Raw genomic sequence first — 26,489 nt, 5'->3', positions numbered from 1 at the left:
CAAAGAGATCAATCCGGCAGTCAGCTTTAAATCACAGAGAAAAGCCATCTGACAGTTGTTGATTTTGTAGTGCTTCTCTTTAATCTGGATTTTGACAGTGGCTCGCCAATGAGCCAAGATTTCTGCCTGGGTCTCTCCCTTGGGGCGGTTTGACACAACCGTAGCTTCTGTGTGTTCCTTTCTCAATCTGAGTGGCCTAAGGACACAGGACACTGTGCTTTGGAGAGAACAGGCACCCTTTATGATTTAAACTAGCTCCTGCCAAGGAATTCCCTTGCCTGGATTCTATTAAAACTGGGTTCCCATTTCCCCTGACCACAGTTTTTAACTCAGGCACAGGATGGTGGTTCTGAGCTGTGCTGTGATTTCTAATATTAACCATTACCATCAAATTATCATACCAGAGCATTTGGATACCCCTATGAAGTTCACTATAATGGAATCAGCTTTCCTGTTGTGTTTTTACAGTAACACCCCCATCCTGGTTAATTGTACCAGCCTTGGGAACCAGAACAGGCCAACAGGCCCAAACATCACAGAAATAGACCAGGCTAACAGCAAGCAATCATTTTAATAACAAATGAAAGTATAAACCACAGCACGCACTGTACTTCTGCAGGTTACTGACAGGCATCTTCAGTCCATTAGCTCCATAGTGCGGGTTGAGTGTGAGATGGAGTTTACACAAGCTTCTTCAGGCCAGAATCATTGCTGCCTACCTGCAGATCAAGGCTAAATCCTCAGAGCTGAGAAGTAGGTGAGTTACTCCTAAAAGGTGAGGTGGTGGGGTGGTGGTGGTGGTGGTTGTTGTTATTGTTGTTTTGAGATGGAGTTTTGCTCTTGTTGCCCAGGCTGGAGTGCAATGATGCGATCTCGGCTCACAGCAACCTCCGCCTCACCGGTTCCAGCAATTCTCCTGCCTCAGCCTCCCGAGCAGCGAGTAGCATAGCTGGGATTACAAGCATGCACCACCACAACCAGCTAATTTTGTGTTTTTAGTAGAGATGGGGTTTCACCATGTTGGTCAGGCTGATCTCGAACTCCTGATTTCAGGTGATCCGCTCGCCTCAGCCTCCCAAAGTGCTGGAATTACAGGCGTGTGCCACTGTGCCCAGCCAAAAGGAGAGTTTTCTAAGGACAATTCACTTTCTTCCTCTTTAAGCCAGTTCCCTACACTTTGATAAAATGTTGCTTAGTCACTTAAATACTTACTTTTTAAGATGACACTCACTGTTACAACTTAGCAATAAAAGTAATTTCTTAAGTGAGGGTCTGCTCTGGGCCCTCAAGTATTTCCAGATTCTTGCTGATACTGTGTAGGAGGAAGACAAAAAGCTCCACCCCCTGAAAGATACACTAAAAAGTGCACACAGTGACAATAAGGACATGTTTCCTGGATGCTGCGTGTGACCAGAAATAAACGAACTAAGCCAAATCACCGCTAGCCCCAGATAATACTTTTCCAGCAGTCTGTAATTACCGATGTATTCTAATGAACCACCTTTGAGTCACCCAAGATGACTCCCAGGCCAGTCCTGGGAGTGTCTAGCAGTCATCATTTAAAGTCAGAATAATAAAAACCGAAATCTCACTTATTTTAGCTCCTTGCCACTGGGCTGTCCAGTTGGCACTGAGTTGACACAGCAGTGAAATTCAACCTCGAAGCTGCAAGGAGGCAGGCACTTCTCTGTCCTGTTGGGAAGAGTCAGGCAGAGGCCTGCGTAGAGAACCGTTTTATTTGGGCCTTTTCTACCCTCCCTTAACATTCATTTGTGCAAACAAAAAAAATGGAAGGAAAGAAACCAAAATAAAGTGTCAGGTGGTTAGGGAAGCAGCATGGATTATTATTATCATCACCATCATCATCATTCTGGAATAGTTAGCAAGTGTTTCTCAATAGTTCCCTGTCCATCAATACTGTTTACAGAAGAAAGGGAAAACAGTAGCTCTATCTCATAGAAAGTGCAGCCATTTCAAACAAACAAACAAAAAAAGGGTTGAGAGAGGGAAGTGACCCATGTCATAAAGACAGAAGGTCTCCAAGTCACTTAATTCCTGTGATTCCGAGAAAGGGCTGTTTTTAAAGTGTAAAAGAGCTCGCTTCTGCATCTGCTCCATGTTGTTAAGTAACACTCGTATAATTAAATAAAAGAGCCAAGTGTGACCCCAGCTCACTCTGAGAGGCACTTTACATGCTTTCTGAAAACTATGCTGGAAATGCCACGCGGACAATCTCCTTAGTCCTGTAATTTAGGAAAGGGGGAGAGAAAAAGTTTCTTTTGGCCATCACAGCTACAGACTCTGTGAAAGGGTGCCTTCAGGGTCTCTGCAAAACCGAATGAACACAAATGCAGGTGTGCAAACACCCAGGTATGTACCTCTCTCCAAAGACCCCATTCTTGAAACCCTTCAATTATTTGGAACCGTGGTCTTCTGACTTTCCTCACACCTCACCTTTGCCTTCATTGTTTTTCATGCTGAAGTAACTAGATTCAGAATCTCAGGCTCCCAGTGGCTGTTCCGATAACAAGGAGCAGACTCACATTCCTTGCTGGGGCCTTTCTCGATCAGGTTACCTTGAAAGGTGTGTATTTCCCTACCCAACGAAGTCCCCACCACAGCACTCACACGTCCTCCTCCAGCCCAGCCTCCTGGAACTTGTGATTTTCAGGGTTTCCCTTGAAACCTAGCCAGAAACCACAGCCATTAACTGAACATGAAGGTTTGACACCTCCTGAATTTAGGAATGAGGGGACTCGAGGGGCCAACTCTACAAACTCACACCTGCTGCTGATGGCAACGACACAGGTTCCCCAGCTAGGGTGAGCTTTAAATTATACTCTATTTATTTAGGGACTTCTCTCCGAGGATCTCAAAGCATGGAGAGAAATAAGATGACGTGTAACTTTCTCACGATGTACCTTCAAGGCTTTGCCCTGATGCATTCCGACAAGCAGGCCCCAGCCTGAAGGAGAGGCCTTCCCTCTGCACCCAGGCAGGGCCATCTGTCCTCTCTGGGGTTATTTGTCAGTGGCTTTCAGGGAGTCTCCCAGGCATGTTAAATGACACAAGTAGAGGGTGGGGGGGACGGATGACCCCCCTGGATTCACCTGCTGGCTGGCTTCACCTAAGCCGGTTTAGCACACGAGGTACCACTGTGCCAGGCAATTCCCTCTTAGCACAAGTCATGCCTGAGCCACTGTCTTTACCCTCCAGGCCTTCTCTTAACGTCACACAGGTGTGTCCATCGCAGAAAAGACCATTTTCCAGAAGGTTCATTTCCCTCCAAGCCTACAATGCTTCTTTTTGTTATTGTTTTTCTGCTGCTGACCTAAACATAGGCATTCCTCCTCCTTTAACAGGACAAAAATCTTGACTCTCTCCTTTGCATCAGCTCCCCACCCCGCCCCCGCCCAAGGAAATAAATGCTCTGTCTTTTCTGAGTGCGAAAAAAAAACTAAAATTAGAGGGTGGACAAGATGATCTCCAAAGGTGCCCTCCAGCTCCAAAACTCCGATTCTCCCTTTAATTACTCCGCAAGGGCATTCTTCACATTGTTTCAAACTGACCAGCGACTTCTCCAGGGCTGACAAGTGTGCATTTTTAGGCGGAGGCACCCAAACTTCTAAATGACACCAGTACCACAAGTATTCAGAAGGCAGGAACTCATCCAAAAGCAGATTCAGTTAAGGAGGAAGGAGAGGAGGACAGAGGGAAGGGAAGGGAGGAGGAAGGGAGGGCTTTACTGTGCACCCAACAGAATTTAGGCGCCCGCACGGTAGATAGGTTGCAACTGGAGTCTGGGAGTTCAAGTGCATCCAGCCTGCCCTTCCCCCACACGCCCCAAGAGAATGGGAAGTTCGGCCAAGACTCGCAGCACCTGCCCGCGGCTCCAGGCCGGCTTCACGGACCCGGAGGGAGGCTGCACTCACCTGGCACACCAAGCCTCCGCGCACCTCCGGAGGGAGGCGGCACTCGCAGGTCCGGGGGCCGCGCCGCCTTGCGCAACAACGGGAAATTCCAGTGGCGCCCGAGCCCCGCGCTTACCCACCTCTGGCGGCATTCTCCCCACCTCCCGCTGGCCCCAGGACTCCGAGATGGCTCTGGTTAGGAGCAGGGGGCCCGGAGACAGGGGAGGGAAGCTCATGGTGGTGGCGGGGCTGGCGGTCGGCGCGTCCCCGCAGGGAGGTCCCCGGGGCGCGGCGGGGATTCACCCACGGGGAGCGGCGCTAGAGTCCGGGTCCCCGGCCTGCCCGCCGCCGCCGCGGCCGCCGCCTCCTCTGCTGCCGCCGCCCGCCCGGAATCGCTTTATGTAAATGAAGCCCAACTCGCAGTTTGCAGCGCGCACCGCCCGGGAAAGGGGGGCGGACGGGGCGGGGGGCCTTCGGGGATCCACATTACACAGCAACAAAGCGGAAGGTTAATTTGAAACTCACAGCCCCGCTGCCGCTCGGCTCCCCGCGCAAAGCCTGACATCTACAGTTCTGCCGGGCACAGGCCGCGTTGCTTGGCGGCGACCGCGCCCGCCCGCAGGGACCCGGGGACGCACAGGGACGCGCGGGGCCCGGGCGCTCGGCTGTGCTCGCTCCGCTCGGGGCGCGGGCCTTGGGGCAGGCCGGGGGGTGGGGGGGCCCGCGCCCGCCTAGGGCCAAGAGCCCTCACCGCTCGGCCTGCGCCGCCCCAGGAACCGGCCCCGGCGGGAACAAAGCCCGGGCCCTCCCGGAGGCGCTGACCCCTCGCTCATCAAAGGTCAGGGGCCGGCCTAGAATCGGGCGAGAAGAAAGGGACGCGCCCTCCGCTATTCAAAGGAGCCTGGGGCCTCCGAACCGGAGCCATCGCTCCCTGGGCCCGGTCCACGTCACTGCCAGGCCACTCCAGCGTGGGGACAGAAGCCAATGTGGACAGGAATTTATTGGAAATACACACCCATCCTATTAACTGCTTTACAGAGCACTTCTGTTTTTCAGTTGCAGAAACTTACAAAAACATCCCCCTGCTCTCTGTTGAGAGTTTAAGGAATAGTTTTTGAGGCCAGAGAAAGAGAAGAGACCACTAGACAGAGAGGACGAAAAGAAGTGAGAAGAAAAGAAGCTGCAATTAAAACCTCCAGGCTCCCTAGCCTCACCTTATAAAGCCACATCACTGCAGAGATAGCAAAGATCGCGCCCTTTCCAAGGGAGTAGCTACCGCCAGGGTAAGATTTAAAGCGGCCACCCCAGTTGGTAAAAGCGATTGCTGGATGCTTTTCTGTCTCCCAAAGTTCACCTTTTCCATTCTGATCTCAAAGGCAGCCCTACAGAAATCTCTCACCGGAAGTCTTCTGTCCTCCGTCAGAATCCCACCCTCAGTCTGAATTTACTCCCGATTCTCACAGCACAGAAGGGCACCTGCTTTTACCCTTTCTGAAAACCACCCACCCAGGCTGGCCTTACAGCCTGGAGAGTCTTTTCCTCGGGCACAATAATGAACCGTGCAAGTGTTAGAAATATAATCAGCTCATGAGGCAAAGAGCAGTATGCACTGAATTGTATTAGCATGAGGCACACACTGACTCCAAAGAAAGAGGGATGCTTAGCTGGTGAAAACCATCACCTCCCCCTGTAGAAGGCTTTTTGCACAATATAATTTGGGTTCAGATTAACGTAAATAACTAACCTGTTGGGTACAGACAGCCCCTCTCTACATTTTAGTCCCGAACAGATTCTGGGGGAAAATTTTTTTTTTTTTCTTCTGTGAGGGCCCTGGGAGAAAAGACTGCCTCCAGGGAATCATGTCCGATTTGGGACAAAGGAGGGCACAAGCCCAATTCAGTCACACGTGAGCTCGGTGGCGGGGTAGGGGGAGTGGAGAGCCAGCAGGGAAGGTGGAGGATGATTTTGCAAACTATGGTCACTGCAGAGCTCCTTCCAGACCACCTGACTTCAGGCCCAAGAACAGGTGGTGTTTTCAAAACACACTGTTATTTATATTGGCCACATAAGTTGAGAACACCTTAAAGAAAAACAATTAATAATTTAATTGAAAAAGTGACTATGAATAATACATGAAGATGATGGTACCAGCAGGACCTCAAGCAGTGTGGCCCACAACTCAGAGATGCCTCTGGAAATCTCTTCAGGAAAATGAAGATTCCTGACCTGGGAGCAACTCTACGGCCTGTTTGGTAAATTAAAGACAATCAGAAAATGTTGATACTCTCCTTGGTCTTCACTTGTATTAACAGGGGACAACCTCGTAACCTGGTGACATCATGATGCTGGTAGGCCCACAGACAAATACCTTCAATAAAATAAAAGCTGAACAACCCAAAGAACAAACTATTAAAGTAACCTGGGAAGATTCGACAGTGCCTGGGCAGAAGGCCCAGAGGGGATCTGCCCTAATACCGCCACTGTCCCGAGGAGCAGACCCTGCGACCTGCCTCCTGCACTTCAGAGGCCTGACAAGTAGAACTGAGAGTGACCCTGAGCTCCTTTTCTTTATCTGGCACCAGCTACGCACATGATGAGGCCTAGTCAAGCCTGCCTTTGTTCCAGGCAAAAATTTAACAGGTAATCCACAGGCAGGTGATCTATGGCCTCTGTACATTATGGAAATAAGGGACTGCACACAGCTGGGTGTCACCTCTACTAAAACTCATTTTCCTTCTTCATAAAAACAATACCTCTTCAGAGGGAACTGGCAAACTTTTGCACTTACAGAGGAAATCAGGAGTTTCTCTGCAATACTCCTTGCAAATTCTATCCTCCAGCTCTGAAGGCCCGGCTCTTCGGAGGGCAGCTGCCTGATGTTAAGCCCATGGCCTACCCAGCAGTGACAGCCTGACATTCTCATGGCTCCATCCTGAACACTGCTGACAAATAAACCCACTCTCAGAAAAGGCACTTCTTCCCTCGCAGTTCTCCATACCCATTCTCGTCTCATCTGGAAAGCGTAATTGGCAACAGCCGAAAGGATAAATATTTAAAAATAAATCAGGGCGTGCTAACCCCTTCTCTACTCCTCCCCTTACCCACTCTCCGAGCCAGAGGCCTGCCCCCTAATGCTGAGCTGGCTGGTAAATTACAATGATTCCACCGAACCAAACCTGTTTGTCTCTCTCTCTCTCTTTCTACACATACACTTACTACTAATGCTGTGTCCTTCTATTTTTGCAAAGGTAAATATGATCTCTAAGATACAGTGGATGTCAGTGTTCCGACTTCTAGCTTAACCTGGACTCTCTTCACAGTACGACTGGGTTTAGGCAGATTTGGGCACCCTTCCGGGTTCTTCTATTTTTATTAAATTATAGGTACACATTGATTTTAAAAACTAGTGCTTAAATAACCTGGAGGCTTTAACAAAAGAAAAATCCAGAAGAGGGTAAGAAACAAAAACAAACGTTCCTGAAATAAACAAGGAACCATCTGGAGCTGAATTTCGCTCCATGGCCTCAGTTCACCCCATGATTTTGAGGCAGTTATATTTAGGGGCCTGGTACCCGCTGGGTGGCCAGGCCTTCCTGGGTATGGAACAGAATGCAGGCCGTCCTCAGAACAGCTCACATTTGCCTTCAGAACCATTGGAAGCTAGTGTGCCAAGGCCTGCACACAGATGGTTTGATTCACATTTCTCTGCTGAAACCTCAAGACCTCCATCCTTCCCTACAGTGCTAATTCCATAGATTAATTTTTACCCCCAAATCATAGGTGGAACATTATCTAATTTCCTTACCCACCTTCCCCAGCTCAGATGCTAAATCTGTCCATGATATCCACAAAAAAGACACAAATGTGTAACTATTTTTTTAAGAGCTGTGATTCCGGAGAGTTTTTCTACATTAATTTCAAGTTACAAAGCCCAAGTTTTCAGAAAGCCAAAATAGAGAATTTGCCTTAAAAACAGCTTTACGTGGCAGGTAAAGAGCTCGCTCGCTCTTTCTCGCTCCTTCTTTTTTAAACAAAAATATTATTTCTGAAAGGGCAAAGAGAATTTGCCATGCAAGACTTTTATACCCAGGGGGACTCTTACATTTGTGTTTCTAAACCTTGAAATTGAGAATTTTAATGGAAAGGCAGACAGACGCTTAAGGACAGCATCGCAATCTGGGTCCATACATTACAGGAGAGAGAGGCGCTTTGTCTGGGGCCCAGAAGAAAGAGGTGGATTTCTATTTTCTTCACAGGCCAGCCCCACCATCTGACACATCCCTTTACAGTTCGCCTGATGCTAACCACTGAATTCTTGGAGGGGAAGCAGGTTGGAAGGAGAAAAAAGGAAAAAGGAAACAGAAGAGGAAAAAGAAATGGGCGATGGGATACTGCCTGTTTATATAAATTGTAGGTTTAAAAAAAAAAAAAATTCTCAACACAGTGTCAGTCCCATAGTATGTAACGAGCTCTTTCACACATGAGTTAAAATAATCAATTAAATGCTGTATCAGAAGTATAACAGCCAGGGCTGGATTTTTTTTCTTTTAAATGAAGAATTCATTGGGGTTTGCAGTTCTCCCCTGTCAAGCTTCTAAGGATGAGGCACAAGACAGGAAGAGAGACAAAAGATGACCTTTTCCATGGTTTCCCCCAAATAATTCTAGAATCCTATTTTCTTATCTTTTCATTTTAGGGCATTTGGGTTCAAAAATCTGTGCTAATCTGACTTCAGAGCCCCGAGCTGAAAATTTCACATCTCCTCCAAGTCAGCCAGTGTTTTAGAATTTGGATTTCTATTGAGGCTGTTCCAATCGCCAGTGAGGCCTACGGTAAAAACGTGCTTCATGCTGTTTCGTTTGTCTCTGCAGACAAATAGAAACTGTGAAATTTAAAGAATGGAGGGGAAAAAAAAAAAAAAAAAAAGAAGTCTAAAACAAAGAGGTTAAAAAAAATAGGACAAATGTTTTTGCTTTTCTGTCTCCCCGGAGCAATTGTTTGGGGAAGCCTGCATTGACAATAACCATGAGAAGGCCATCTAAAGGCGATGAGCTCACAAGGGGACTCCTTGCCTGCTGCCTTTGGTCTGGGAGAAAAAGTACCTTAGCTCCGTTCTCCAGAAACAAAAGGCCAGGGCCACGGAAGGGGGGAGAGGTGACAGGGGCTTTCACATGGAGCCAAGTGTCAATGCGGGTTCATTTTTCACCCGTCTTAGCTGGAAAGCAGCTCAGGGAACTTCCTGATGACTGCTTTTCCCTCTCTCCCTATTATTTCTAGACCTAAAAGAACAAAACAATAATATATATGTATTTTTTTAACCTAAAACCCATCCTTCTGTTAGAGGAAAGCCTTTGGGACCTACGCAGTCAGGCTTTCCTCATCCTACTTTTTTTTTCTTTTTTGGAGGGGGGGGTTCCAATTGTAGATCACATGGAAATAAGAGGCAGTGGACATTACAGTCATTTTTAGTAACACCAGAACGGCCTCTAGAGCTACGAAAGGCAGGAAACAGGGAGAAAACACACACGCACAAAAACCCAACAGGGATGGAAGGCGGTGGCGGGGAGGCTGCGGGGGCAAGGCCTTGAAACACTTTCTTTTTTTCACAGCATGAAGTCCACTAATGCCAGCTTCAGATTTGCAACTGAATCAAAGTCTCAGTGTCGTCGTTACAAGGTTTTTCGGTGGGTGGGGGCATGGAGAAGTGGACAAGAAGGATGTATTAAAGACAGAGACAAGGTGTGGCAGGGGCAAAGTGGGGGGAGGTGTCACAAAGAAAGGAAGCTGAGATGAATCACCGCGTGCCATGAAAATACCAGGGCGAGTGGATGTCGGAGTGTTTAACCAGATTTGAAGCTGGAAGCATCTTCCCCAGCGGGCAAACCCTAGGACGAGGCACAGCCACGCGACCCTCAGCCTTTGAACCCAGACCTGGCAGCTTAGGAGCACACTCCCCCTTCCCCAGGCAGCCACAGGCTCTGAGCTGAAAGGCAAGGTGGGGGTAGGGATGAGGGCCCTGCAAAGGAGCACAATAAACAACTCAAATATGAACGGAAATGACATCAGCAAAGTGAAGGACCTGTTTACTGAAGATCAAAACAAAACAAACTTCCAAACCTTTTGTGTACACAAGATAACTCTATAAAAAGCCTTCCTAAAACGCCACTAGGGTCAACCCGTCAGCATCCCCACAAGAAAACACATGACAGTTACCATGGGGGTGGTGAGAGAGGGGAGGAGAGGGGCTAAAGGGAAGATGATCTGGGAGCCTGGCGGGGAGGAGGGGTAAAACCAGAAGGGGCCAAAAACCCAGTTGCTACTGCCCCCTCTGCTGATCCTTAATATTTATTGGTGTTTATAATCTAAAAGCCAAGCCCCACGTTTCACTTAATACAAGGCCAGACAGTGTTGTCTAATGAGGCAGCATTACAATCAGCTTGTAATACTGAATTTTTAATGCTGCCAAGGATTCTGTTACATAATAATATGACAAACAGAAGCTGAAAGTGGGCTCGCAAGGACAGGACATTCGAGGTTCCAGGCAGGCGAGCACCACCAGTCCGGCTCCCCTCCCCCCCACCCTCCCCACTACTTTCTGACGTGAAATCAACCCTCCGTCCCGATACACGACGTCCGTAAGGAAACGAGGAGGATTTTTTATTTTTTAAGGAAATCCACATTTTTCATTATTATTGTTGTTATACTCTGATCCGAAGTTACAGCTCAAGAGTTTGAATTCCAGCTTCTCTGGGGCTACAGGTCTAAAATGAAAATTCATTCTTTCTGAAGAGGGGGCAAAGCGACAATACCGGGGAGGACGAGGGGTAGCTTATTTTAAGAAAAACAAGAAATTCGGGAGAAAAATCACAGAGGGAGAAAGAACTGGGAAGGGGGAGGGGATAGATGTCTGCCGACCATATTCACAGCTGCCGCACTCAGTTTACATTGGTGTAATTTAAAAGCATATATATAGCCGCCGTTGCTCCTCTCTGTAATACCCCAAGACTGTAAATCTATAACCACTGCAATGATTTAGTGATTAAAAACATGATAACATATTGTGTAACTGCAAACCACAGAACCCCTGCCAACTCTCTCTCTAAGATAAAGGGGAAAAAAATACAGAAAATGTGTTGCTTGCAGCCATCTTCCTAAACCCAAAAGATTTTAATAAAAGAACCTATACAGTAGATGAATTGGAAAGGGGTGAGTGAATTCTGTGTGAAGCCAGCGAAGGGAGAAAAAAACAAGAAAGGCAGCTTTATGTGGGATTCTTTTCCTTGTACTAACAAATTACAACCTAAACATGTCTTTTCTTTTCTCTCTCTCTTTTTTTTAATAGTTTGTTGTAACTGGAATAACTGGTCTTGTGCACTGTCTTGCATATTCAAAGCTGCTTTGTAACCGGATCTAGAGACCCAACCTTATTTGCCTGAACTCAATAGGGGATTTTTCTCCCCCTCCTCCCAGGTTTTGTTTTGGATTCGGTAATGTGGGTTTTCTGTTGTTCTAGGGAGCCTAGTCTATGCAGGCAGAGACTCTGGTGCCTTTAAGCCACAGACCAAACACCTGATAGGGGGAGGCACAATTTGTAGAATGGCAGGAGGAGCCTAAAATATACACCAAAAAATAAAATCAAAGCAGCTGTAGGGGTTTTGGCCTCTGAGCAGCTGACCTGACCCCGTTCTGTATATTCTTTTATTTCCCCATTGCAGGATTCCTGCACCTTGGGTCAGATTCAAACTCAATGTGACCCTGAGGAGAAGGCAGTCACAGAGCCCTGGAAAACTGCTCCATATTTAACAGGGGTGGGGGTGTAAGTGCATATGCATTCAGACTTCCCCAGTGAAGACATCCACACAGTGTAGACGCACATATGGACGCACGCGTGCTCTCTCTCGTGCTCTCGTGCTTGCTCGCGCTCTCTCTCTCTCTCTCCCTCTCTCTCTCCCTCACACACACACACACACACACACACACACACACACACACACGTCAGGACTGCCAGGCCATGGGACCAGCTCCAGACCAGTTTTCTCAGCCCACACCATGGAGAGCCTCAACTCTCCTTGCGGGCCCCCAAAATCCTCATGCCTACAACTCTACCCACAAACACATACATGCACAGAACACCACTTCTCCAGAGACTTTATATGTTTCAAAAGTCCACATATCTGAATCGCCTCCTCTCTGGACCCAGGCAGTGCAGTTTATTCAGAAAAATCAATAGGAAAGAGCATTTGCAAATATTTATATAAGCCCTGTGCGTTTCAGCATTAAGTAATTAAAAACTAAAACCCGAGGAGGGGGAAGGGAGACACAGAGAGAGAGAAAGTCTGCTGGCCTAAAGTGGGTTTCCCTGTCCACACCTCATCTCCCCAAACCACAAGCCTTTCAAAACTGATTCTGTGTACACTTTTTACAAAATCCTCTTCGTGCACCATTTGCTACACTATTTCAAAATCATCTCCAAATATGGATTCACCTACCACCAAGCTTTCAAGACTGACTGACTGTATTCTCTCTCTTCTCATACACACACGGCAACTCATACTTTTGACAATGCTTCAATCTCTAGTATATACTGATTTTCCTATCTCTTACTTGCACTATTTAAAAAACAAAAACAAAAAAAAACCAAGAACAAAAAGCTAACATTGTAAGATGAGAAGAGGGCCCTCAAAGTGGTCATTCAATAAGCAAACTCCCACCCCCCCCCCCCGGGTCCTCTGAATACCCCCCTACTCCCCTCAACCCACAGGACATCTACACTTTGGGGGTTCAGCTCCTGAAACCCCCACATGTAAATAGATTAAAAAAAAAAAAACTTCAGCAAAATGGGGTTTTAAAATGAAGCCACTATGGAGTGGACTTCCCTATATTGTTCCGAGGGCTGGGCAGTAAATTCTGGTTGCTCTGCCTCTAAATCCTCTCTAAGAAGCCAAGCAAGACACTGGAGCACCCACGCTGCAGATATTGTAGAAATTTACAGTAAATGTAGGTACATGATTGCAGCACGCTGCCCTATTGATTATGTAGATTGTGATCAATCTTCTCCCCTGCCTACTGCCCAAGCCTCTTTCTGAGGACCTCCAAATAAGTTGGTCTGCAACTAGCTATTCTTCCAAAGTAGGAAGGAGAAAAAAAGTAATTTTTTAAAAAACATAATAAATCCTCAATTGTCCCCAGTGAAAGGGCTCCAGTCTTTTTTAAATTCCAAAGTGAATTTATGTTCTGTAATTTGCATTACAGCCAAGCGATCACCGTCTGTCATATTCTTCAAAGGTACTTAACAAACTGCCTTTTAAAAGTCACTAGAACTGGAGGCCAGAAAAAGGCAATCAGCATGCTCCTTCCATACAGTGCTTAGATCAAGTTTCAATAATTGAGACCAATAAAAATTGTCATATTTACCCTACTTCAAAGCAACAAAGGGGAAAAGTTAAGACTGGATGCCTTTTGAAAGCACTTGTAATCAAAGAATTTGCCACCGTCGAAAGAATAGCACAACACCGGACAAAAGTCAGATGCTGAGCAACAGCTTAATTCGCAAAGTGAAATATATATATATATATATATATTTTTTTTTTAAATTCAATAGTTCTACAAGAAGCCTCAGAATACAGAGTCCAAACACAATTTAATTACACTCACTGCATGAAATACACTTAGATCTACTCTCCAATAGACATGCAAAAAGATGGACATTAAAATGCATAATGTAACATTCAGGAACAAGGTTTTTGCATTGAGTGGAGACGGGCGAGGGGTGAGAGTGCGGAACTGAATGTAAATAATCACAGATTAGCGAGAGCAAAAAAAAAAAACAAACAAAAAACAAAAAACAAAAAAAACAAAACAAAACAGAAAGAGAGAGAAAGAGAAGAAGAAGAAGAAAGAAAAGAATAAGGCAAAAAGCATCCTCGGATGTCTCTGAGCTCAGCTGGTGGAGGAAGGCTGGCCCGGAGAGGTCTGGCCCTGGCCGGCGGCGCAGCCCCAAGCCCCCGAGAGCCCCTAGTGTCCAGGGCAGAGCCCCCTCTGGGCGCTCGCAGCGCTGCCAGTGGGGCAGGGCGGAGAGCGCGCAGGTAGAGGATTGCGCGGCCGCCTCGCCCCCTCCGGGACCCCGGGGCTCCGAACGGGCTCCCGCGTCCCTGGCAAGTCCAGCCCCGGCGCGGAAAGCGCCCGCCCGGCCGCACGGCCAGCGGCGGCGGTCGCGGCAGCAGCAGCAGAGGCTGCGACCGCAGCGACTGCTCCGGGCCGGGTGCGCGCCCCGCGCGGCGGCTCAGCCCGGGGCCCCGGCGCCTCTCGGGGTGGGGCAAAGTTGGGGGCCTAGAGCGGCGGGGGCGGGGGCGCTCGGCACCGCGGACCTCCCCCCCCCAGCAACACCGTCGGCCGCTGCCTTTGTCTCGGCGCTGGGACCTCGGCCGCCCTCCCGCCCTCTGCCCGCGCCCCGGCCGGCCCTGCCCGGCGGCGCCTCCAAACTCTCAGCGCGGGCCTCGCCCCGGGCGCCTCCACCCTCCCGGGGGTCGCCGGCGGCCGGCGGCGGCGGCGCGGGGGCCAGGGAGGAGGGGGCGGCCCGGGCTCGGCGGCGGTGGCGGCGGTGGCGGCGGCGGCGGCGGCGGCGGGAGGAGGAGGAAGAAGAAGAGAAAGAGAAAGTTTGGCGCAGGGGGAAGGCGAGCGGGACGCAGCGAGCGAGCAGGGCGCGGGCGCGGGGAGCGCGGGCGGCGGCGGCCGGGCGCGGGAGCCAGGAGGGGGCAGGACGAGCTCCATGCAAAGCAGCCCGGGCGCCCCGAGGAGCCCCGCGTCCGGGCGGTGGCGGCGGGAGGAGGAGGAGGAGCAGGCGGCGGCGGCGGCGGCGGCGGCGGCGGCGGGAAAAAAAAAAGAGGGAAAAGTTGCCACTTACGCGGTTGCTTCTCCGGCGGCGGCGGCTGCAGCGGCGCTGCTGGCGACGGCGGCGGCGGCGGGAGCTGGCGGCGGTTTTAATCCCGAAAAGAGGCGCTCGGGCCGCGGAGCCCATCAAGGCAGCAGCGGCGGCTGGCGGGGGTCGGCGGCGGCGGAGGACGCGCTGCTGGCGGCGGCGGCGGCGGCGGCGGCGGCGGCGGCGGAGCTGGAGCGCGCTCGGCGGAGCCCGGGGCGGGAGGCGGCCGCAGCCGGGGAGCCGGAGCCGCCGCCGCCGCTGCCGCCGAGCAGCATGGTTGGCGGGGAGTTTACAGCCCCCGGAGCGGGCAGGGGCCACGGAGGAGAAGCGGCGGCGGCGGCGGCGGCGGCTCTAGGCTGTAATTGGGATGCAAAGCAGGCGGCGGCGGCGGCGGCGGCTGCGGCCGGGAGGAGGAGGAGGAGGAGGCGGCGGCGGTGGCGGCTGCAGCGGTCGGAGGGGACGCGCTGGAAGTGGGAGCTGATGAGTGAAAAGAAAAAAAAGTCTTTGGATCTTTATTCTGCTAATTAGTTTCCTGCAAAAAATGGCTGTGATTAATTCAGTGCGCATGTGCTTCATTACCCAGGCACGACGGGAAGGGCTAATTAGCCACCTTCTGGATCAATAAGATTCAGCAAAAAAGAAAAGGGGGAGGTGGAGGGAGGCAGAGGGGAGGAAGGGAGGAAAAAAAAAAACCAGGGGAAAGTGATGAGCAGGGCAAGGAGAGCAGGAAGAGAGGATGGGAGAAGAGCCTAGGAAGAGGGAGAGAGGCACCAAAAGTTTATGCATGTATTAAAAACACACACACGAGCACACACACACACACACACACACGCTCGCACACACACCAAGAAGTGGAATGCACAGGAGCAACAATAGGAACCTGGCTAAGAATTTTTTTTTAAGATTTTTTTTTTCTTTTCTTTCTTCTTCCACCTTCCTCTTTTCTTTCTTATTCTTTCTTTTTCCCTTTTGTCTGTTTCTCCCTTTAAGCAAATGCAGCAATGTTTAAATTAACTAGGAAAAGAACATCTCCAAAGAAGGGGGGCATTAGTGGTGGGACAGCTTAGAGCAAAGGTTTAAGTGAAAGAGCAGAGTCTTCAAATACAGACCACTTTAAATTGCAAATCTGAGATTTTTTTAACTGAAGGAAAATTACCTCCCCCCAAATCCGAGGACAAATGAAGAAAATATGGAGAAAACTTTAAAACGTACCATAGATTAGACAAAAAATATATGTTAATTTTGTCTACTGAAATAAGACGCAATCAATCTTCTCTGGTTCTTTAGAAGGAGAGGGGAAGAGAAGAGTGGTGATTAGAAGAAATAAAAAGGGAAAAGTGAATCAGAACTGAAAGGGGATAACTTTAGGGAAGACAAAAAAATGGAAAAGTTGCACTTGGAAACAAGTCCAACTTTCTACCTTTCTGGACTTAAGAGAAAAGTAAAATCAATTTTCTCGTGTGAAACCTGGAAAGCAGATGTTTTCAAAACACAGGAAGCTATTTTGCCATCAAAAGCAGGGATGTAATAAAGGCAGTGAAAAATAATTTCAGACTAAATTCATAAGAGAGAAAGCCAATATATTTAAATATAGAGGAAAGGTCTAGAGTGTAGAAAGGGGAAATTACATACGCCTTCCCTAATGCCAGAAAAAAAAAAAAAAAAAAAAAGTCTTACAGCCACCTCCAAGAGTTTGGAGCAGAGTCACGAAGCCAAAGGGCTTGAAATGAGAGGATGGATTTCAGATAAAGACTAGAAGCAGTACATCCCACTAGAGCCCAAAGGAGATCCCTGAAATCAAAGACAGCAGCCAGGGACCCTGCTACTGTACCGATTCCGAGTACATCAAAGCCATCACTTAGGCTGGTGCACGGTACCTCCAAAAAGCAAGCAAACAAACGCAGGAAGAACAAGAGTCTCTCTCTCTCTCTCTCTCTCTCTCTCTCTCTCTCTCTCTCTCTCTCTCTCTTTCTTTCTCTTTCTGTCTCTTCCCCCCCTTTCAAAATCCTAGCCTCAGCGTCACTGCTACTGCGATATTTTTTTTAAATGACAAGCTGTATTTATGTAAGTTCTAAATATGAACTAGTACAATTGAAATTACAATGTCTGGAATAAAATAAAATGCAATCAGCACTTTAAGTGATCTACAAACAAATGTAAAAACATTTATGTTTTTGAAGACATTATTAGTAAACCCTGTAACATCAGAGAGAGAGAGTTAAAACTTATTTTTCTTGGGGAAAAAAAATGTTGCCCCAGCCTACCAAGATTATTTATTTTAAAAGGAATTTGGGAATTAATCAGGAAATCTGTTTGATTAGAAAGTAATTCTTCATTTTGAGAGATTTTCCAATGCTCTTAAGAGCATGCAGCTTCTTATTCAAGACTAGAGAGAAAAAACCGGTTTAGGATTTTGCTGGGTTACCTCATCTAATCCTTCTGAATTCACTCTGGGAATAATGCTATTTTATTTAAGTGGGGGGGGGGATAAAATACATTTAGAAAAATCAGGGGTTTCCTCTCTGTGAGCCAAATCTGGGTTGCCATTCAAACTTTTCCTGGCTGCTTTTCCATGCAGGACAGCTGATCAATAAAGCCAAGTCCAGCCTGGCTTGCTACAGGTTTCACCAGTCAGTGCTTGCAAAACCTTTGTCATTTTCTAAAAATAAAAAAGCTAAAAGTTATTGTAGAAGAAGGGGCTTTTTTTTGTCCCCTGCACAATGTGTCTTTTGTGAGGTTAATGCCATTCTGGGCTCTCGATAGCCCTGGACAATGGGGAACTCTCTAGGAGCCTGCAAAGACTCTAGCTTTTTTCTTTCTTGCTTTTTTTTTTTTTTTTTTTTTTTTTAAGGGAAGGGTGAAACATTCCTACATTCCAAGCACAACCTCGACTTTGATTAAATAAATATTTATCTTTATTGTAGCCATTGTATATTTTTACCTTCAGGTTGTCCGGTTTCTGATTATTATTTTAAATTTTTCATTGGCAACAGTTAATCTTTTTTTTTTTTCCCTTTCAGTCCAAAGTGCAGGTCAGTGTAAGATGTAGCTGACTGAAGGAAGACTGGTAAATTCTGAATTTTTCCATAATACATCAGGTAAGGAAAATTGTTGAGACCTTCAGGAATGTATTCGCTTCTTTTTTATCTGTCTTCAGGAATCTTCATAAAGCTGTTTATTTTTTTAAAGATGTAGCAGAATTACATTCCTCTTTGTAGATCTTGAAAAATCACTTAAATACTATATATTTATTTTCCTTTAAAATGTAAATAGTACTAGAAGTGAACTTATAGCTTGTTTCTTATATAAAACGGTGTGGAGGAAGTCAGTATTTCCTTTGGTCTAAGCTATTTGGAGGAAATTCTGGATATAAATGTATTTCATGTTACAATATAGGAAAATGTCAGCTTAATCTGGTAAATACTTATGCTAATTTTACTGAGTGAATTCGTTATAAGGAGGAGAGGTACCAAGCTCGTATGATTGAATAATGCTTAGACGATAATCCAGCATCTATATGGATTATTTTACGTACAAAAATGAAAAAAAAAAAAAGAAGAAACAAGAAATCCAGAATCTAAATCTTTCATTTAGCTGGAAAGAGGGCAGAAAATTTTAGACTAACCTGTTTTTAAGACATTTACATTAGCAAGGAAAGTGGAATGTAGGCTAAATATTGCATTGCTGTGTACATTTCTCTAGCTCTCAAATGAATGGATATAGATATAAAAACACAAAGTATATCCATAAAGGGGTACATAAATATACATTTGAATGACTTCAGATGTCTTTGCATTTGTGTGTGTGTGTGCGTGTGTGTGTGTGTGAATATATCTGTGTACACAGATATATAAGGTGTACATAAATTCAGGTACTGGCCAGAGCTGTGTGAGTGCTCGCTCGCTGGGGGCTTGTGTTTCCAGATCTGTTTGAAGCCACTTATTTGCAAATATAACATAAAAAGGTTGATTTAATGATGAAGATGGAATGGGTGAATTTGAGTAAGAATCTGCTCCCCTGCAATGATCAGGATATGGGGTTGCAATGTGAGCAGTTATTATTTGGTCTAAAGGGTAAAGAGGCAATGGGCCATCTTAAGGGGCAAGGAGGATGAAGGGGTCTTAGGATATCTCACTTTGAAAAAGCCTAGCTCTGGGCCCTGGGTTGTCTTCTGTGGGAGGATGGGGGACACAGAAAAAAAAAAAAAAGGGAAAGAAAAAAGAAAACCCCGTGTGGAGGCAGGAGAGGTTGAAAGGACGCCTCTCCGTACAACTCCAGAGCTAGATGTAAGAAAGGGGTTGGAGAGTGAAGAATGTGCGAGTCCCTTTTTGAATGTGTATTGTTATTCAAAGTCTATTGTATGTACGTGTTGCAGTCCTTTCATTTGCCACAACATATGGATTCCATAAATGCAGACATGCCGAAGTGTATCTGTCTGGGTAGTTAACTTGTTCTAAACATCCCTCCTCGTTCCGCTAACTCCGGCTCTTCTTCGGGCTCCCCGGCAGCGCTCCGGGCCATGCGGCCCGTGCCCCCAGGCTCGCAGAGCCCGGCAGCCTCGTCCTTTTGTGGTCTCTGCACCGGATCCAAGGTGCCGCGCGGAGGAGGCGGGCTGCTCGCAGTGCCAGGGTCAGAGGCGACGCAACCGGCGGCTTCCGCGCGCGCGGGGAGGAAAGGGTTAAGCTGCCCCAGCCCATGGAACCGGCTGCCCTCCTCCTGGAGCGAGGTGCAGCCACCGGCAGCTGTGATTTAGGGGTCAAGTCCGAGATCACCTTTCTCCTGCCTCTGGAAATGGCAGAAGATGAGATAGGGAGGGAGAAACTAGAGAGTGGCAGCCAGGCACGGCACGTGGGCTCCATCATCGGACACCCCAATCGCCCCAGCCCATCCCCGGCCCCCAGACTAATCGGACAGTTCCCTTTTCTGGTGGGGATGCGGGGTGCGGTTCTTCTCTGAGCATCCGCAATCGCTCCATCCAGGGCTCTGTCCTAAGGTTAAGCCAATGTGCCCTGAGCCTCAACCACCAAATCTCAAAGTTTTGTTCTCATTGCACCACGGAGTGAGTAGCTGGATCTGATGAAAAATCACCTCCCACTCCCTGTTTCTCAAAACCAGGGGTGCCCCTGGCAGGACTAGGGCATTTGAATGTTGATGCCAGTCCCTCAGATTCCTATCACTGTCCCCGCAGTCGTGAGCGGAGGAGGTACCCAGTGGTGCCCACTACATGCAGCTTCTTGCTTTGTGCCCATCTATATTCTTGCTTAAGAGTTTGCTTTCTCCCACCTCAGGCAGCCTGGGAAATACTTTTGTCAAAATATTTTTTACACCTGAAAGGTAATCAAAAACCAAATTCAGATGTGTTTCTGGGACTTTTTCACTGGAAAAGAGCAGAGGGTCTGGGGTCCCCTTTTATCATGGTTCAGCGTCCAGCCTGGCCCCACACCCAGGTGATGTTCTGGGGGCTGTAGGGACTCATTCCGTGCCCACAAAAGGCACTTTAATTGAAAACAAGCTTCCCAAATCCAACTCCATGAGGATGGCATTTAGAACATGGACAGCTCTTTCGGAAAGTTACTCCAAGAAAAGGGAGTTTTTGGTGGGAAAAGAAAACTGGCTCGAAATGACAGAGAGAAAGGGGAACTAGATCCCTGGGGGACAGGAGGCAGGTGGGGGGTGTGGTAAGAAGATTAGGAGATGAGCACCGTCCACGGACCTGGCGTGTGGGGTGCGGCCAGGGAGGCTCCCCTACGCCCTCTCCTGACTCTCCCTCCAGCTACCAGGTTGAGGGTGAATCACCCCGATTTTAGCTTCTACTTCCTGGGCCAAGAGCAGACCAGCTGATCTAGAAGGCAGCTGAGGTCTGTCTTCTTAGCCCTTGCCGCCCCTAACCCTGCCAGAGCCTCCAAACCGCGGAAATCAAACCAAATTGGCCGCTCAAATCTAGAGAGGTTTCATCCCTGGGGCAAGGGGGAGGGAACAAGCCTTTTTTTTTTTTCTTTTGAACTCCCGATTCAAAAGAGACCACAACCTACTCTTGAGTGTCATCTCCAGTACATGGATTGTGGGTATGTTTCATTCTTTCTTTTTTCCTGTTTCTCAGAAGTAAAACCTTTAAAGAATTAGCCCCAAACTTGGAGCTCCCGGGTCCTTGAAAGAGTTCCAAATGATAAAGCTTGCCCTTCATTTCGAATACATGGCGCATTGTGAAAATGCAGGGCAATTAGTCAGTTCCAGGGTTTGGGTCAGATTCCCACTTTCCTCAGCTCCTTTGCAATGGAAATCTGAAATCCAACCTTGGGGCAGGAGGCGCGGAGCCGGTGGCTCTCCCGGGTTCGCAACGCCTGCACCGCCGGCTAGCGCCTGACTTCCCTTTTGGTGACCTGGTACTAGAAGTTTGTACCACATCTAAAGCCTGGGGCCGGTGAAGAGAGAGAACTAACCTCATCACAACGCAACAAAGTGAACAACTCGAGGGCAAGAGACCCTCGGTTGAACTACGTTCGCTTTAGGGATTTCCAAGGGCATAAATTGGGGAAATGATGGAGACTTCTCGCTTGCCAGCCGGAGCCAGGAAAAAAAGGAAGCCCTGCGATGCGCGATGCGCGGGCGGCGGGCTTGGGAGCAGGGCTGTGAGTGGGCAACTGAGACCTGGCTCCCATCTGCACATAGCCCGCGAGGGCCAGCGCGGGGAGATGATGCCCATGGTGGCACGTGCATTGCTGACACGCAGAAACGCAGGCGTGCGCTAATGGAGGGATGCGCGGCTGAACAATCCCCCCCCCCCCCCATGCTTGCATTTCTTGCAGGCATGGCTTATTTAATGGCCAGGGAATTGAGTGCCTCTTACCCACCACCCCCATCCCTTTTTTTTTTTTTTTTTTTTTTTTTTTGCTGAGAAATGTAAAAAGGAACCTATACCGTGTACATATTCTGAAGAAACGTGAAGGTTTTTTTTTTCTTCTTGAGAAATACCTAGCGCCATATTATTTCTGATTTAAGGGGCAAGGGAAATCTTTGAAGTGGAGGAAATCAGTGGGGGACGAACTAGCTTTTCCTGATTTTTTTTGTGCCTCTCCTCAAAGCCAGTAATGGGATTTAAAATGAGAGATTCCCAGTCCTCGTCCTCCCTCCCATTCCATTTCGCTCTCTTTGCCCCAGAAAACATCTGCGGTAACCGACTGTACGTCTAAAGGGACGCTTTAAAGAGAAACGGGGGTTGGGGAGTGCTTCAACTTTCTCTTTTCCAAATAAAGTTGAAAAAAAAAATCCAAGGACAATTTAAGCAACAAACGACATCGAACAGATATTTTGCCAAGGCAAGAAAATTCTGATTCGTTGGTTTCCCATTCTCAGAAATAGAAAAAAAGGCGAATCCGATCTTCCCGTGCGCTGATGGCACGAAATTTGGAGCCCTTACTTGGTTAAGGCTGGGGGGTGCAGGGCAGGGCGCGGCCCGGAGGCCGGCAGGAGTCCGATGCGCACTGGGCCTGGAGAGCACCAGCTGGGGCTCTGGCTAGCCCGGCTCCCCGTCGGGTGGCCTAGGGCCCAGCCTGAGTCAAGGCTGCGGGCAGGGCACTGGCCCCCTGTGGACTCGGGGCGCGCCCTCGCAGCCGCCTGCTTTTCTAATTCCAGAGCTCAGCGGGATACAGGGACATTCGACGCCAGTTTCCTCTGGCCCGGGCATGAGACGCACCCTTCTCGCGTCTGCTCTTCCGTCCCTCCGGGCTGGGCGTTGTACAGTCCAGGCCCCTTCCCTCCCTGCTGTCTTGTCCCCAAAACCTTATCATCGAGAATTCGACGGTTTCCTTGAGATGTTGATCCCAGTTCACTGAGCCAGCACGCGCGTCCCTAATGCCCGGCACACGCAGCTACATTTCGGGACCCTTTTTTTCCTGCGGGCTTGGGATTCCCGAGAGGAAACCCTGGGCGCCTCTGGCTTCCAGAGACTATGGCTAAGGCGCTTAAGCCAGCGCAGTCACTGCACTGGGCCCCGGGCGCCCCTCGCAGATACAGAGCATCGCCCAGCGGCCCCTTGGCTGGGCGGGGAAACATGCCCCGGCGGAGCAATTCGATCACCCCATTATGCCCCTTCCGATGCCCAGAAAAGCCACTAGGCCTGGGGTCCTGCGCCAGCAGAGACCTGGGAAGGAGAGGGTGCGGCGGCGGCGAGCTCACCTCGCGCTCAGAACCCGCGCGGCCCAGGCCCCATGCCTGCCTCCCCCGGTCACCCTAACTCCGGACCCAGGGCTGCAGATGGGTCCCTTCTATTTCCACCGTCCTCACCGGGCTGTCCAGTCTCTTTAGGGCCGCAGATGCGCACCCCTCCCCTGCTACGCGGGACACCAAGATGGGGGGCCCTGAACTCAACTGGAGGCGGACGCTGGACCTCGATGTTCCCCCAGGAGCCCCTTCCAATCAGGGCCTGGGGAGGGCAGGCTTCTCTGCACCTCTCAGCCCCAGGAGCCAGAGCTAGAAGTGGAGAACCCCCAGGGCCCTGCTTGCCTCTGAGGTCGACCAGAAACAGGGCCTGCCAAGGAGGCGGGAATGGGTGTATCGAGTTAGCGAAGGGCCGACTGGAGGGGTGCCTGTGTCTGGGTGTTTGATGCTGCACGTCTCCCTCCCTCTCATTCTAAGAAGAAAAAAGGAAAGCGGGCAGATTTGCGCCGACCCCTCTTTCCGCAGCCTGGGAATGCTGCAGCAGGAAGAACTGCTCATAACGACACTTAAGCCCCGACACTTGAATGCTAAAGGTTAAACTTACAGTCTTCAGGGAAGGGCTTCCTGCCAGCTGGAACACTGCTGCACTCTGCCGCAGGGGCTCCTCCACCCCAGCCTGGCCCCTCCAGGTACAGCTCACATCGGGTTCTTGGCATTTGTGCACTTTAGCGACAGGAGCCCCTGAGTGCTGGCTTGTCCCTGCCCCTCACCTTCAGGAACCTCTCCTTCCTGGTCTCCCCCGTTATTTTGCCTGCGGCTCACTGGTACCTCAGTTTGTCCCTGGGCTCCTGCCCTGTGGGTTCCAACTAGTTTCTGCTGCGGAGTTGGAATGAACCCACCTTTGCAACAAAGATGGAGGGTTCACACAGGTGGACACTTTGGGAGAATCTGCGTTCATCCCTTGTCCCTTTGTACGGGGCACTCGGTGGCCCCTGTAGTTTGGCACAGATAAGACCAATGCTAATGCTCTGAATTTACTGCCCAGTCTTGGAGGTCCACAGAAAGACCCTGGCTGTAAGGAGGCAGGCGGGGGCCAGATTGCCACATGGAAAGCTTTCCTCAAAGGAATAGCCAAGGGAGTCTCTATTCCAGGGACGAAGGGCCCCTCCCCCAACTACCACCAAATGATGGTAAGATTCAGTTTAGCACCCCTAAAAAGGATATTCCAATAAGAGATAGGTGGTAAAGAGAAGGGAGGTTAGCTCTCAGGAGCCAGGCAAGGTGGCTCTTTTCCTCCCTCCCTAGAGAGCCCGCATTTGCTGAGCACCTTCCAGGTCTTAGCTCCCTGCCAGGCACTTTCTAAGTAAACGCATTCAGTTCTCCCAGCAACCCTGGGAAACTGGTGTTTAATATTAGTCCCATCTTATAGTAGAGGAATACCAGACTCAGAGAGGTTAAGTCACTGACTTAAGGTCACACAGCTATTAAGTGGCTCAGCTTGAATTTGAACCTAGGCCTGTCCGGCTTTAAAGCTATTTCTGTTACAGCAGCTGCCTCTCGTCAAGATCAGGAGAATCGGGGGACCCAAGCGATGAGAAAAGATAGATGTGTAGGGCATATGGGCTGAGGGGCAGCAAAGAAAACTATCCCAGGAAGGGTGCTCCAGTTTTGTATGGATTCAGGGCTAGATTCAAGACTGACAGACAAGACACTGATGGGCATGGGGGATGTTATTCACTAAAGGGAAAAAGGCCAAAAGGACAATGCAATAGAACAGTATCAGCAAAACCCTCGGAGGACAGGGTTTGAACCCACGTACCAATAGCCCGGTGTACCCCTGGGTTTTCCGGCCTCAGCTGGCCATACCAGGGGAAGTTCATATCAGGCCTTTTTGTTTTTCTTCATACATTTTCTGACGGTGTCTGAAGCTCAGACAAGTTCCTTACTTCTGTGAGTCAGCAGGGCTAACAGGAAGGGATGATCAGATGACCAGTGCTCATGAAAAAATATGAGGAAATCCAGTAGACAGGGAATAAGAGAGGGCAGAGACAGACATCCAAAGGCAGGCCCCTTGGGAACTCCTGGTCACTTGAGTGCTCGATTTGCAGGCCTTAAGGTAGGGAAGGGTATGGGCGGGGCAGCTCCACAGCTCCGTTGAAACAAACATGATGCCTGCTTTGCCGTTATTGAGGTTTAGCCTTGTGACAGTCGTCCACCAGTTCTGGCCTCCATGTGTACTACAGTGTACTACAGGCACTGACCGCTCCTTTGAATGATCCTGCAACAAGGGGGAAGGGTGGTCAGCCCAGTGGTATGGGCTGATTGCTCCTCACCATGCTTGGCTGGGTTGGTTCTGACTGATGCCGCCCAACTGTGAGTGTGTTTAACTGAGCAGGACTGGCCAGGCCCACATGGAGGGGTTGCTGAAAGCCTTGTTAAGGAAGTACTTCTGACTAGGCAATCCAATTACATAATGCTGCAAAAATAACTCTGGGCTGGGAGTCTTGTCAGAGTGACGTATTTTGTTAACAGAGAGGGATATCAAATATCTGTCTTTTAACCCAGGGGCTGAAAGTACACTTGTGTGTACTGACTGGGCTCTGACCCTCCCCCGACATAAGGGATGTTAAGGGCGTGGTAGGTGGGGGGCAAAAGCAGCAGCAACAATGCATAGTTTATTTTTCCCCCTCCTTTCTTCTCCAGGTGCAACTAAAGCCAACTGTTCAATGTAGCTATATTCTACCAGCTCACGTGTCCATCTACAGAGTCATGCATACCCAAATTAGCCATGCGATGTTCCCTGCTATAAACTGAGCAGGGAAGATTAAGGGAAAGAAATGAGGGGAGAGAATAAGAAATGAGAGAAAAACAGAACGAAAGGTGGTTTCGTTTTTATTTTTTGGTCGGTAGAAAGGGGAAGGGGTGAACTGTCTAATTATATTCATGAAGACTAGCCTAGAATTCCTGGCTTCCTACTAAGGTGGCCAACTGGTCCCAGTTTACCTAAGACTGTCCCAGATTTAAAACAGCATCTTATGAACCCACTCATTTCTGAAAAACTGAGACAGCTGGTCACTCCACCTCCCACAGGCTTTGGCCAAATTTCCACCAGGTCAGAAAATAACTGGTCATAACAGTATATCCTGTCAATCCAAAAATCATTCAAAAAATAATCTAAATGACATATTTTCATCATGGATGTAAAGGCCCTGTTTCCAGGCATTTGAAGAAAGATCCATACACTTCTCCCTCCCATTACCATTTTGGACTCTAGAGCTTTCCAGGTGGAAAAATTACCTGCTTCATCCAGTTTGCTTTCCGATAAAGTTTCCAGATGTCCCTTTCCCATTTTAAAATGCCCCGAACTCCTGCCATGTTTTGGTTGGGAACCCTTTCATATCTTTTGTCACCCAGGCTGGCGTGCAGCGACATGATCTCAGCTCACTGCAACCTCCGCCTCCCGCGTTCAAGCGATTCTCCTGCCTCAGCCTCCTGAGTAGCTG

General features: G+C 48.9%; 1 protein-coding gene across 7 annotated transcripts in view; it reads right to left on the bottom strand.

Annotated features, from left to right (window-relative positions):
- The window catches only part of ZFHX3 (zinc finger homeobox 3), a 377,665-nt gene that overhangs the window by 276,901 nt on the left and 74,275 nt on the right, over positions 1-26,489 (bottom strand). For 3 of the 7 annotated variants that reach the window (XM_039478219.2, XM_039478220.2, XM_074405639.1), the window contains exon 1: positions 3,933-10,473. The exons of 1 other annotated variant lie outside the window; for it this stretch is intronic. The gene's annotated coding sequence lies outside the window, so the exon portion shown is untranslated. Of the gene's footprint in view, positions 1-3,932; positions 10,474-14,814; positions 14,879-26,489 lie in introns of those variants that run through there. 3 more of the 7 variants (XM_074405619.1, XM_074405641.1, XM_074405630.1) reach the window with 3 other exon arrangements.

Source organism: Saimiri boliviensis, chromosome 1 (genome assembly GCF_048565385.1).
Source record: "Saimiri boliviensis isolate mSaiBol1 chromosome 1, mSaiBol1.pri, whole genome shotgun sequence".
In the NCBI taxonomy this organism is placed as follows: domain Eukaryota; kingdom Metazoa; phylum Chordata; class Mammalia; order Primates; family Cebidae; genus Saimiri; species Saimiri boliviensis.
The sequence above is the reverse complement of the archived record's forward strand: the minus strand, read 5'-3'. Positions and strand labels throughout refer to the sequence as shown.